Raw genomic sequence first — 10404 nt, forward strand, 5'->3', positions numbered from 1 at the left:
TGAGAGTCTTTTCCTGTGGGCAAGGCAGAATTATCACTTATTGGTAGTGCAAAAAAACTGTATACAGCTTATACATGGAAGCAAATAAATAATTGTAAACAGATAACAAATGTAAACAAACTGATTGTGTAATACAGAGAGATAAGTAATGTGCGCAAGTAAGAGTCCTTAAATGAGTCCCTGATTGAGTTTGTTGTTGACGAGTCTGATGGTCGAGGGGTAGCAGCTGTTCCTGAACCTGGTGGTGCGAGTCTTGTGGCACCTGTACCTCTTTCCTGATGGTAGCAGCAAGAACAGAGCATGTGCTGGGTGGTGTGGATCCTTGATGATTACTGCTCCTCTGCAACAGCAGCATTCCCTGTAGATGTTCTCAAAAGTGGGGAGGGTTTAGCCAGTGATGTCCTGGGCTGTGTCCATTACCTTTTTGAGGGCTTTACACTCAGGGCTATTGGTGTCCCCATACTAGACCATGATGCAGCTGGTCAGCACATTTTCCACCACACATCTGTAGAAATTTGCCAGGGTTTCTAGTGTCATACCAGATCTTCGCAAACTCCTGAGGAAGTAGAGGTGCTGACGTGCTTTCTTCACGATGCCATTAGTGTGTTGTGACTATGAAAGATCCTCCAAGATAGTGACTCCCAAGAACTTAAATTATTTGCACACCCTCTCCACCTCTGTTCCCCCATTGATCATTAGATTGTATACCTCTGGTTTTCTCTTTCTGAAGTCAACAATTAGCTCCTTAGTTTTGGAGTCATTGAGTGCAAAGCTGTTGTTGGTGCACAATTCAGCCAAGTTTTCAATCTCCATCCTGTATGCTGACTCCTCCCCTTCCTTTATACAACCCACTGCTGTAAATGAATTTACAGTAAATACAATAAACTCAATGCTTTACTGCACTCAATTCTCAATTGCTTCTTATAATGCTATTTTTGTTAACACATGGGTAGAAAAAGTAGTCCTGAGCTACTAAACTCTACTAAAGCTACTAAACCTAGCTAAGTCAATCGTGAGCATGGATCTCCCATTCATCTATGTGAGACACTGCCTCAAGAAGGGAGCCAACATCATAAAATATCTCTAGCATCCTAGTCACAATCTCTGCTCACTGCTCCCTTAAGTCAGAAGCTACAGAACCTGACGACCAGTACTTTTTTCCAACAGGTATCAGGCTCTTTAACCTCCCTGTACTATCCTAACCCTAACCATAAACTACACTAGGACCATCAAAAGATTTGTTTGCACTGTTGAAACAAATTATTTTGCACTTACTGCAACAGTGAATATTTATTTATGTCCTTTAGTATTTATTGTCTCTTTTACCCCTTTGAGTGACACCTACCTGCTTTAAGCAATGATTTATTCTGCCTCACTTCCCAACATTGCCTCCGGTCACCAGCACCCTCATCACTCATTTCAAGCACAAATCACAGTAACAGACCTGAGGTTTTGCACTACTGCTAATGGGCTTAGGTTGTTATGCACCATCAATAACTCCAAAAGACTAGAAGTTATGTAAAGCTGATAGGCTTTTATTAGCAATATAATGGAGACACGTCTATACTGGTCGACTGTCCTGAACTGGGGAGGGGGCTGTGGGAGTCTGTGGGAGGAGCCACAGGTACAGTCAGCCAAGGGCATGTCCAGACAGCTAAACATACATAGAGTGGTTTACCACCTTCACCCCTTGTTTTAGAAAAAATCTGGCAGAGGGAAGGTGAAGTGAATTAGATGTTATTACAAATGAAGTCTTTCAGATGGTCTGGTCTGCCACTGTGACCGTCATAGTATTGGCTGCGGTGCAGCTATTAAGTCCTGGACAAACTGAAACACCTGTATGTAGTCATCGGCGTCGGCTTGGTGGATGTGTTGTAACGAGTCTGGCATGTCATCCGCTGGGGTTGGGTTAACATGCCGTAGCCCTGGTGCATCATGGGAAATGATAGGTGAAGGGGCTGTGGGGTGATCAATAATAGTCTCAGGAACTCCTGAGGGCACCAGGTCTCTAAAAGAGACGCTGTCCTTGTGCCCATCAGGGTACACCACATTAGCATATTGGGGGTTGGCATGAAAGAAATGGACCCTTTCAACCCTTTATGCCTCATCACGTGCTTCCGGAGTAGGACCAGCCCTGGGGACATCAGCCAGGCAGGCAGCATGGTCCCTGAAAAGGACTTCCTAGGGAAGGAAAACATTCTTTCATGTGGAGTGACATTGGTGGTTGTACATAGAAGCGATCTGAGAAGAGCACCTCTGGGAGGACATCTTGCCAGCAGAATACTAGAAGGCCTCTAGACCATTCTCCCATCCCACCTGGTCCTGCTCATAGTGATGCCTCTGGCCAGCAGGAACTGATGCAGCCTGTCACTCATAAAAGTGTCACTTTTATATGACCTCTTGTCACTATGGATATAGCAGGGGTACCCAAACAGGGTGAAGAGATTGCATAGTTCCTTGATGACTGTGGCAGTTGTCTGAGCAGGGGAAGGCAAATGGGAAATGTGAGTACTCATCATTGATGTTGAGGAAGTATACCTTGCGGTCAGAGTAGGGGAGAGGTCCTTTGAAATCAATATTCAGGTGTTCGAAGGGGCAGGTAGCCTTTATCAGGTGCACTCTGACTGGTTGATAGAAGTGCAATTTGCTCTCCTCAAGAATCTGGCAGTTTCTGGTCATTGTCCTGATCTCCTCAATGGTATAAGGCAGATTGCGGGCTTTGATAAAGTGGAAGAACCTGGTGACCCTGGGGTGGCAGAGTTTGTTGTAGAGGGCTTGCAATCAGTCTATTTGTGCGATGGCACATGTTCCGCAGGATAGAGCATTTGGGGGGCCCATTGAGATTCCAAGACTGGTACGTTATCATAATTGTAGGTGGCAAGTTCAATTCTCCACCTCAATATCTTGTCATTTTCGATTTTACCTTGATGCTGATTGTTGAACATGAAAGGAAGTGCACGTTGGTCAGTAAGCAAGGTAAATCGTTTGCTGCCTCGACAATGGCTTGGGCTTTCTTCTTGACAGGAGTGTTGAATTTGGGAAAAGAAAGCTATGGGTCTGCCGACCTAGTTAAGGGTGGCAGCCAGAGCGAAATCAGATGCATTTTTCTCCATCTGGAACTGGGTGGATTCAGCCACAGGATACATCGTGGCCTTGGCAAAGTCTACCTTGATGTGACTGAAAGCCACACGGGTCTTTGATGTAAGGGGAAAGGAGGTAGATATAATGAGGGTGTGGGCCTTGTCCGCATAATTGGGGACCCACTGGACATAGTAAGAGAATTAGCCCAGGCATCTTTTCAGGGCTTTGAGGCTGTGGGGGAGGGGTTGTTCCAAATGTGGGCGCATGCAATCAGGGTTGGAACCAATGATTCTGTTCTTCACAACGCAGCCAAGGATAGCAAGGCTGGTTGTGCAAAATACACGTTTAGCCTTATTGTATGTGAGGTTAAGGAGTCCAGCAGTCTGGAGGTTGGCGTCATGATCCTGAAGGTCATGGCTGCAAATGGTGACATTGTCCAGATACAAGAATGTGGCCTGCAGCTAATAGTGGTCTACCATTTGGTCCATCTTCCACTGGAAGACTGAGACCCCATCAGTGACACTGAAGGGAACCCTCAGGAAATGGTAGAGGCAGCCATCTGCCTCAAAACCAGTATATTGGTGGTCCTCCGGGATGGGGAGCTGGTAGTATGCTGTCTTAGATCAGTGGTGGAGAATACCATATCGAATATGCAGTGAAGTGGATACGCATCTGTTAATGGTCTGACTGTAGTCAATGACCATTCTGTTTTTCTCCCCTTTCTTCACCACCACCACTTGGGCTCTCTGGGGCTGGTGCTGGCTTCAATGATCCCCTCATTGAGTAGCTGCTGCACCTCTGACCTAATAAAGGCCCCGTTCCCGGCACTGTACTGCCTACTTTTTGTGGTAACAGGTTTACAGTCAGGGATGAGGTTAGCAAACAATGGTGGAGGGGTGATCTTGAAGGTTGAGAGTCCGCAGGTTGTGTGCAGTGGGCATACTCGGGTTGCTGGTTGTAAACAGTGGGGGAAGAGGCTGGTTTTTCTTAGTGGAGAGCAATGGGCAGTTTAAAAACTGCTGGTTACAGATGGTGAGGAGAGGATGGGGCCCATTGTACTCCATCATCACACTTTTAAGGTGACATTGGATGTGGCAGTGGCGGCATTCTGCACGGTTGTGGCCCTCCCACATCCCAAGATGGCCGTGCCTGGGGCAATTGTGAGGCAATTGCATTTTCAGCTGAGTAGGCTTCCATATTCTGGAGGGCCACTTCTAGCGTGCCTGCCAGTTTGACTGCCCTCTGCAAGTTGAGCTCACCTTGCTCCAACAGTCTCTGCTGGATGTAGTTGGACCTGATACCTGCAACATGAGCGTCTCTGATCAGGTCCTCTGTGTTCACCACAGCCATCATGGCCTGGCAGTTGCAGGCCTGTCCAAGAGCTTGCAAGGTCCGGAGGTACTCAGTGCTTGATTCTCCAGATTGCTGTTTTCAGGTAGCCAGGAGGTGTCTCTCATAGACCTTGTTTACCTTCCTCAGGTACTGGCCTTTCGGGATGTCCATTGCCTCTGGGTACCACTTGGCGTCTCTGATCATTGAATATACTAGGGGCCCGACACGGGAATGTAGAACCTGCAGCTTATCATTCTTTGATCGAACGATAGTAGATGATGCCTGCAGGAACACCTCGAAGCAACGCAACCAGAGTTCAAGGTTGTTGGTGGCTTCGGGTGATTGTGAGTCGATTTCCAACTTCTCTGGTTTTAGGATCTGCTCCATTATCAGAATATATTGCTAATAAAATTGATGCACCACCAATAACTCCAAAAGACTGGAAGTTATATAAAACTGATAGGCTTTAATTGCATTACAAAGGAGGCATGTCTATGCCTGTCGACTTTCCTTAATGGGGAGGGTTGGGGGATATTCATCTTTATACATGAGTCTGTGGGAGGAGCCACAGCTACAGTCAGCCAAGGGGCTGGTCCAGACAGTTAAACATACATACAGTAGTTTACCACAGGGTGGTCTTGTATTGTACCCATTTTTCAGGCTGCAGGGTTGCCTCAGGATAACATGGATTCAGTACATGCTGTAACCAGAGTGAAGCATGGATTGGGTGCCTGTCAATAGCCCTGGAGCGTGCTAAATATAGCTGTACTTATAGGAGGGAATAAGATAGCAATGAGCTTTTAATGCAATGTGGTATTAACACCTGAGCATTCCCAATGTACTAGTGACCTCACTGGACATTATCCTGTCCATAATTTGTTCGAACTAACAAAGATGCTAAGCTGAGAATGCTTGTACTTTGAAGTAAGTTCAGCCTGTCCCCAGAGCCCCTTACCAATTGGAAAATGTCCTGTCAAGATGCATCATAGTTTGGTAAGGAACTGCTTCACCAAAGACTGCAGAAAAATGCAGAGTGAAGTGAACAGAGCTCAAGCTGTCACACAAATCTACCCCACCTCCATTCACTCTGTCTCTATTGCATGCCAACACATCCCACCCCAGTCACTTTAACAGTATGGCTCATCTTTAAAACTATACCCTATACTTTAGTTTTATGGTAACACTATATTTTTATTCTTGCATAAGGTTAATTTGCCTGGATAACACTTAAAACAAAGTTTTTCACCGTTTTGTATTCATGACAATAAACGAAATAGTTCAATGTTTGCATTTCTGTTTCTTCTTCTGATTTGCAACACCTGCCTCTTCTATTCTTCCCTCTCAGCTTTACAACTAGATTCCACCCACCTCCCAACTCTATTTTTCGGATGCCTGCCAACATTTTTCCATGCCTTGATGAAGGGCTCAAGCCCGAAATGTCGGTTATGTATTTTTACCTTGACCTGCTTAGTTTCCCCAGCATTGTGTTTTTATTTCAGCCAGTGTCGGCAAATTTTCATATTAACTTCCCCTACCCTTTGCTATTCTTTCTGGTTATTCCCGGGGCAGAGGTGAGTTGGATATTCCTGGAATAGTGGCTCTGCAACGCAGAAATGCACAGCTGGGATGCCTGGGTTTGGTACTCGAAGGGGCAGTTCCCTTTTGTAAGCTGCTAATCCTGCCAAGCAATGATGGATCAAGCTGACGCCTGCTGTGATGTGGCCTGGAGCAGCAGAGTTCACACAGATGGGTTGTTGGAGCTGGCGGAGCACAGAAGAATGTGAACACCAGAAGCAGGAGCAGATTCCAGTGTCTGTAGTCTTCCTTATGCCCCTTTGATGAGTTTCTTGTCATGCACATTGTGCAATGTAAACATGCATCAAAATTCTTACTTGCTGCAGCTGAACAGGTATATGTAAAGCAAAACTATAATAATTAATTGAATTAAATTAAAAGAGACAATAAGTAGATATATATTAAATAATCACAATAATCCTCATGTAAAAAAAGTGATTTACAATTGGGCAGACAGTCCTGTTAGGTGACAGAGCAGTCTATGATTAGTGGTCCAAGGGAAGGTTCAAGAGTCTGATTGCTGTTGGAAAGGTATTGTTCTTGAGCCAAGAGATGCTGGTTATCAGCCTTCTGTACAATCTGTCTGAAGGTAGCAGTGATAAGATGTTGTGACCAGGAAGATGGAAGTCCTTTAAGATGTTGGCTGCCTTCTTGAGGCAGGGTATCTCATGGACCCACATTAAGATTGTAGTTAATCTGATCTTGGTTCCACACCACTTTCCCTAACTCCTCACACCCTTTGGCTCCCTCTAAAGATGCCTGTCCAGGGTTGCCAGATTTGGCTCCTTTTGCACCATATGGCAGAAATTTGACGCTTTTTTGAATTGGTTCGCAGCAGAAAGTGCTGATTGGTGTTTTTATGGTGGTTTTAGAAGATTTTTAAGCTCTTTTTTGTTCTGTTGGCACTTTTTACAACTTTTAAAAAAAATTATAACTGGCACCAAATCTGGCAACCCTGTGCCTGTTGATGTTGCCATGGTTGTCGGCAGAATCACAAATGGTAATAAGGAAGCATACAGGATGGAGATAGATCAGTTCATTGATTAATGACATATCAACAACCCTGAGCTCAATGTTAGCAAACCCAAGGAGATGATTGAGGACTTCAGGAAGAAGTCAGGAGAACATGAGGGCTCAGTAGTGGAAAGGGTTAAGAAATTCAAATTCTTGGGTGTCAACTTCTCTGGGGATCTGTCCTGGAACCTCCATCTCAATGCAATCACAAAGAAGGCTCATCAGCAGCTATACTTTGTGAGGTGTTTGAGGAGATTTGGTACGTCACTGAAGACTCTTGAAAATTTCTACAGGTGTATTGAGGAGAGCATTCTGGCTGCTTGCATCACTGTCTGGTATGAATTGTCAATACTTAGAAAAAAAAACTCCAGAGGGTTGTTAACTTGGTCTCTGACATCACGGGCACAAGATTTCACTCTATCGAGGACCTCTGCAACAGGTGGTGTCTTAAGAAAGCAGCCTCTATCCTCAAGGACGCCCACCACACAGGCCATGCCCTCTTCACTCTTACCATTGAGAAAAGATACAGGAGCCCAAAGACAAGCACTCAGCTTCTTTCCCACTGCCATCAGATTCCTGAATGATCAATGAACCAAAGACACTGCCTTACATTGACTTTTCGTGCACTATTTTTATTTATTTTTGTAAGCGGTTTATATAAATGTTTTCACTGTCATTATGCCATAAAACAACAAATTTTGTGACTTGTTTATGAGAATAAATTTTCATTCTGATTCAGTCATTGCTTTGAATGACCCCTTCCCCTCCATATCTACAGTTTTCTGCAATATAAAAATCCCAATCCCATTCCCAAACCTCTGAGAGAAGCAATTACTCTTGAATTTATCCTAAGTGGCTCATCCCTTATTGTAAATCTATGCCCCTTGTTCAGAGTAAATTCTCTCAATATCCACCCAATAGATCTCCCTCAGAATCTTCAACATTCCAATAAGATTACCCCATAATTTTCTGTACCCCCCGGGAATGCAGGCCAAACCCATTCAACATTTCCACATACGTCAATCCCTTCATTCCAGAAATCAACCTGATGAACTTTCTTTGCATTGTCTCCAATACAAAAAGTAGACCTTCCTTGAAATTATGGAGACCAGAACTGTGCACTGAACCTTGGGTGTATTCTCACAAGTTAAATTGATGCTTCCCAATTTCAATCCTCCATACTCCATGACAATAAAGGCGAACATCCCCTCTGTGTTCCAATTTATTTACTGTACATGCATGTTAACATACTGACTTAGGAAAAAGTGATGTGTCTCTATAAGTTGTCTTGGGAACACATAAAAGACTACAGATGCTGGAATTTGGAGCAAAGAGCAATCTGCCAGAGGAGCACAGCTGTTTGAGCAGCAGCAGTGGGAAAAAGGAACGGTCAGTGGTTCGGGTTGGAACCCAACCGCATGACTGAGAGGAGAAACTCAGAGTAATGCATACCAAAGAGAGAAATGTAAATATGAAGGAAGTGCAAACAAACTGCAATACAGAAAATAAATATTCAATAATAAATAATGTGTTAAATAAGGATCCTTAAACGAGTCTCTGATTGAGTTTGTTGTTTAGGCATCTGATAATGAAAGGATAGCAATTGCTCCTGAACCAGAGGGACAGGGGGACAGATGGTGGGGGAAAGGGGACAAAAATGGGAGGGGGGAGGGGAAAGACAGAAGTAAAATCTCTTGTGAAGGTAGTCATGTTTTCCGTGTCTGGGATCAGATTCCCCATTTATCGTCCAGCAGTAGAATTTCAATGGAAAATACCGGTGTTAAAAAATGAACTTTCTGTTGAATGTTATCATTGATATAAGCATGCAAAGGTAAAAGCATGCAAAGAGTTAATATCCAAACTTAAAAGTCAACAGAAAAGTTCATTCTGCAGTGGTTGATGAGATAATGACTATTATTTAGCACCCTGATTTTGCAGCTTGTCAGCAAGTTGCCACTTCCTCAATTTGCCCCTGTTATCTACCCTCCCCCTTCCTGTCCATGTGTGATCACATGCAGCTGATCACTTGCTTTTTCAACATAATTTAATTTGAATAATTGAACCACAAATGTCAAAGTCCAAGGAAAGCTTTGACCTTTTGCAGAATGCTTGTCAATCTCTCAAGGCAATGTTTGAAGGTGGAGGGACTGACAGGGGCGAGGGTGGAAAGAAGAAAAGAATTTGTCCTGTGATTCAGAGCCTGGGCTAACTATCCAGAGTTCTGAGTTCAAATCCCACCATGTTGCAGCAAAACTTGGATTCAGTAGCAGAATTTAGACTCACTTAATAGAACTTACATTCACTCAATAGTCAGGAATTAAAGCTAACTTGTCCTCAGTAACGATGGTCACAAAATTCCTGGTTTAAGAATTCACTTGGTTAATGTAATTTAGAGGAGGACATCTGCTGTCTTTGCCCAGCCTGACCTACATATGACTCCCGACCCAGTCCTTGAGGTTGCCTATTAAATGCTCTCTGCAATGTACAGCAAGTTATTCAATTAAAGCACAATTAAGGATGGCAATCTATAAAATCTTGGCATGTATTAAAGCACAAGACAGTGACGTTACTGGTATAACATTGGAAACACTGCAACCATTTCATGGACAACAATGAAACGATTGAATTTTATTCATTGTGTCTGGGGAATGTTTCTCTTCTTATTTGAAAAAGTTGCACAGAAGCTTTCTGTAAGCACCTGTGAGAGAAGGGAGGCCGTTGGTGTGATGGTTCATTCAAAGGGTGCCACTCTGGCAGTGCAGCTCTCCCTCAGTGTCACACTTGCCAGGATGAGAACAAAGTGGGAAGCTAAAATAGTTGGGGGTGGAGGAAATTGAAAGATGGTTGGAGGAAGGTATGCAGTTCAAAGGGAAGCCAGGAGAGGGTGTGGACGAGTAGAATTGGATCAGAGGGGAAGGATGGGGAGAGAAGAGGTGGCTCATGGAGGGAATGGGCAATCTGATCAGTGAGGCGGAGGCAAGTGAGTGGGGAAAGGACACCCTGAGTACAGAGATGGGTGTGAGGCAGAGAGAACAGTGAGAGAAGAACCCCAAGCTGAACACTTGAGCTACAGGATAGAAAAGTCTCATTGCTCTGTTGGGGATGGGTGGTGTAATGATAGTAATCGTGGTTGCAAGGCAACTAGCAATGCCTTACTGTTTGATTAGACTTGGCTGCCATCAGGGGGTGATACAGAGCAGGAGACACACAAAATGCAGAGTTGTAATGGAGACTTGCAGCTTCATGATGCTGTTCATATCAACTTTAAAGTAAAGAATCTTTTCCTTCATCCATGTGTTATCTAAGAACTCACATATATGAATACAAGATGAAACATGGTGTCAGAAGTGGGATGAATGAAATTAGAAGGTAATACTTTAAAAAGTAAAATCTAAAGTCAAC

The 10404-nt window shown here is 44.0% G+C and overlaps 1 long non-coding RNA gene across 1 annotated transcript in view; it reads left to right on the plus strand.

The window, feature by feature from the left end:
* Window positions 1–4839, plus strand: part of LOC138760835 (uncharacterized) — a 37053-nt gene extending 32214 nt beyond the window's left edge. Inside the window, exon 3 of the long non-coding RNA XR_011355893.1 lies at window positions 4561–4839. This is a non-coding gene — a long non-coding RNA (uncharacterized lncRNA). The remainder of the gene's footprint in view (window positions 1–4560) is intronic.
* Window positions 4840–10404: the final 5565 nt, after the last annotated feature.

This window comes from Narcine bancroftii, chromosome 4 (genome assembly GCF_036971445.1).
Source record: "Narcine bancroftii isolate sNarBan1 chromosome 4, sNarBan1.hap1, whole genome shotgun sequence".
Classification (NCBI taxonomy): domain Eukaryota; kingdom Metazoa; phylum Chordata; class Chondrichthyes; order Torpediniformes; family Narcinidae; genus Narcine; species Narcine bancroftii.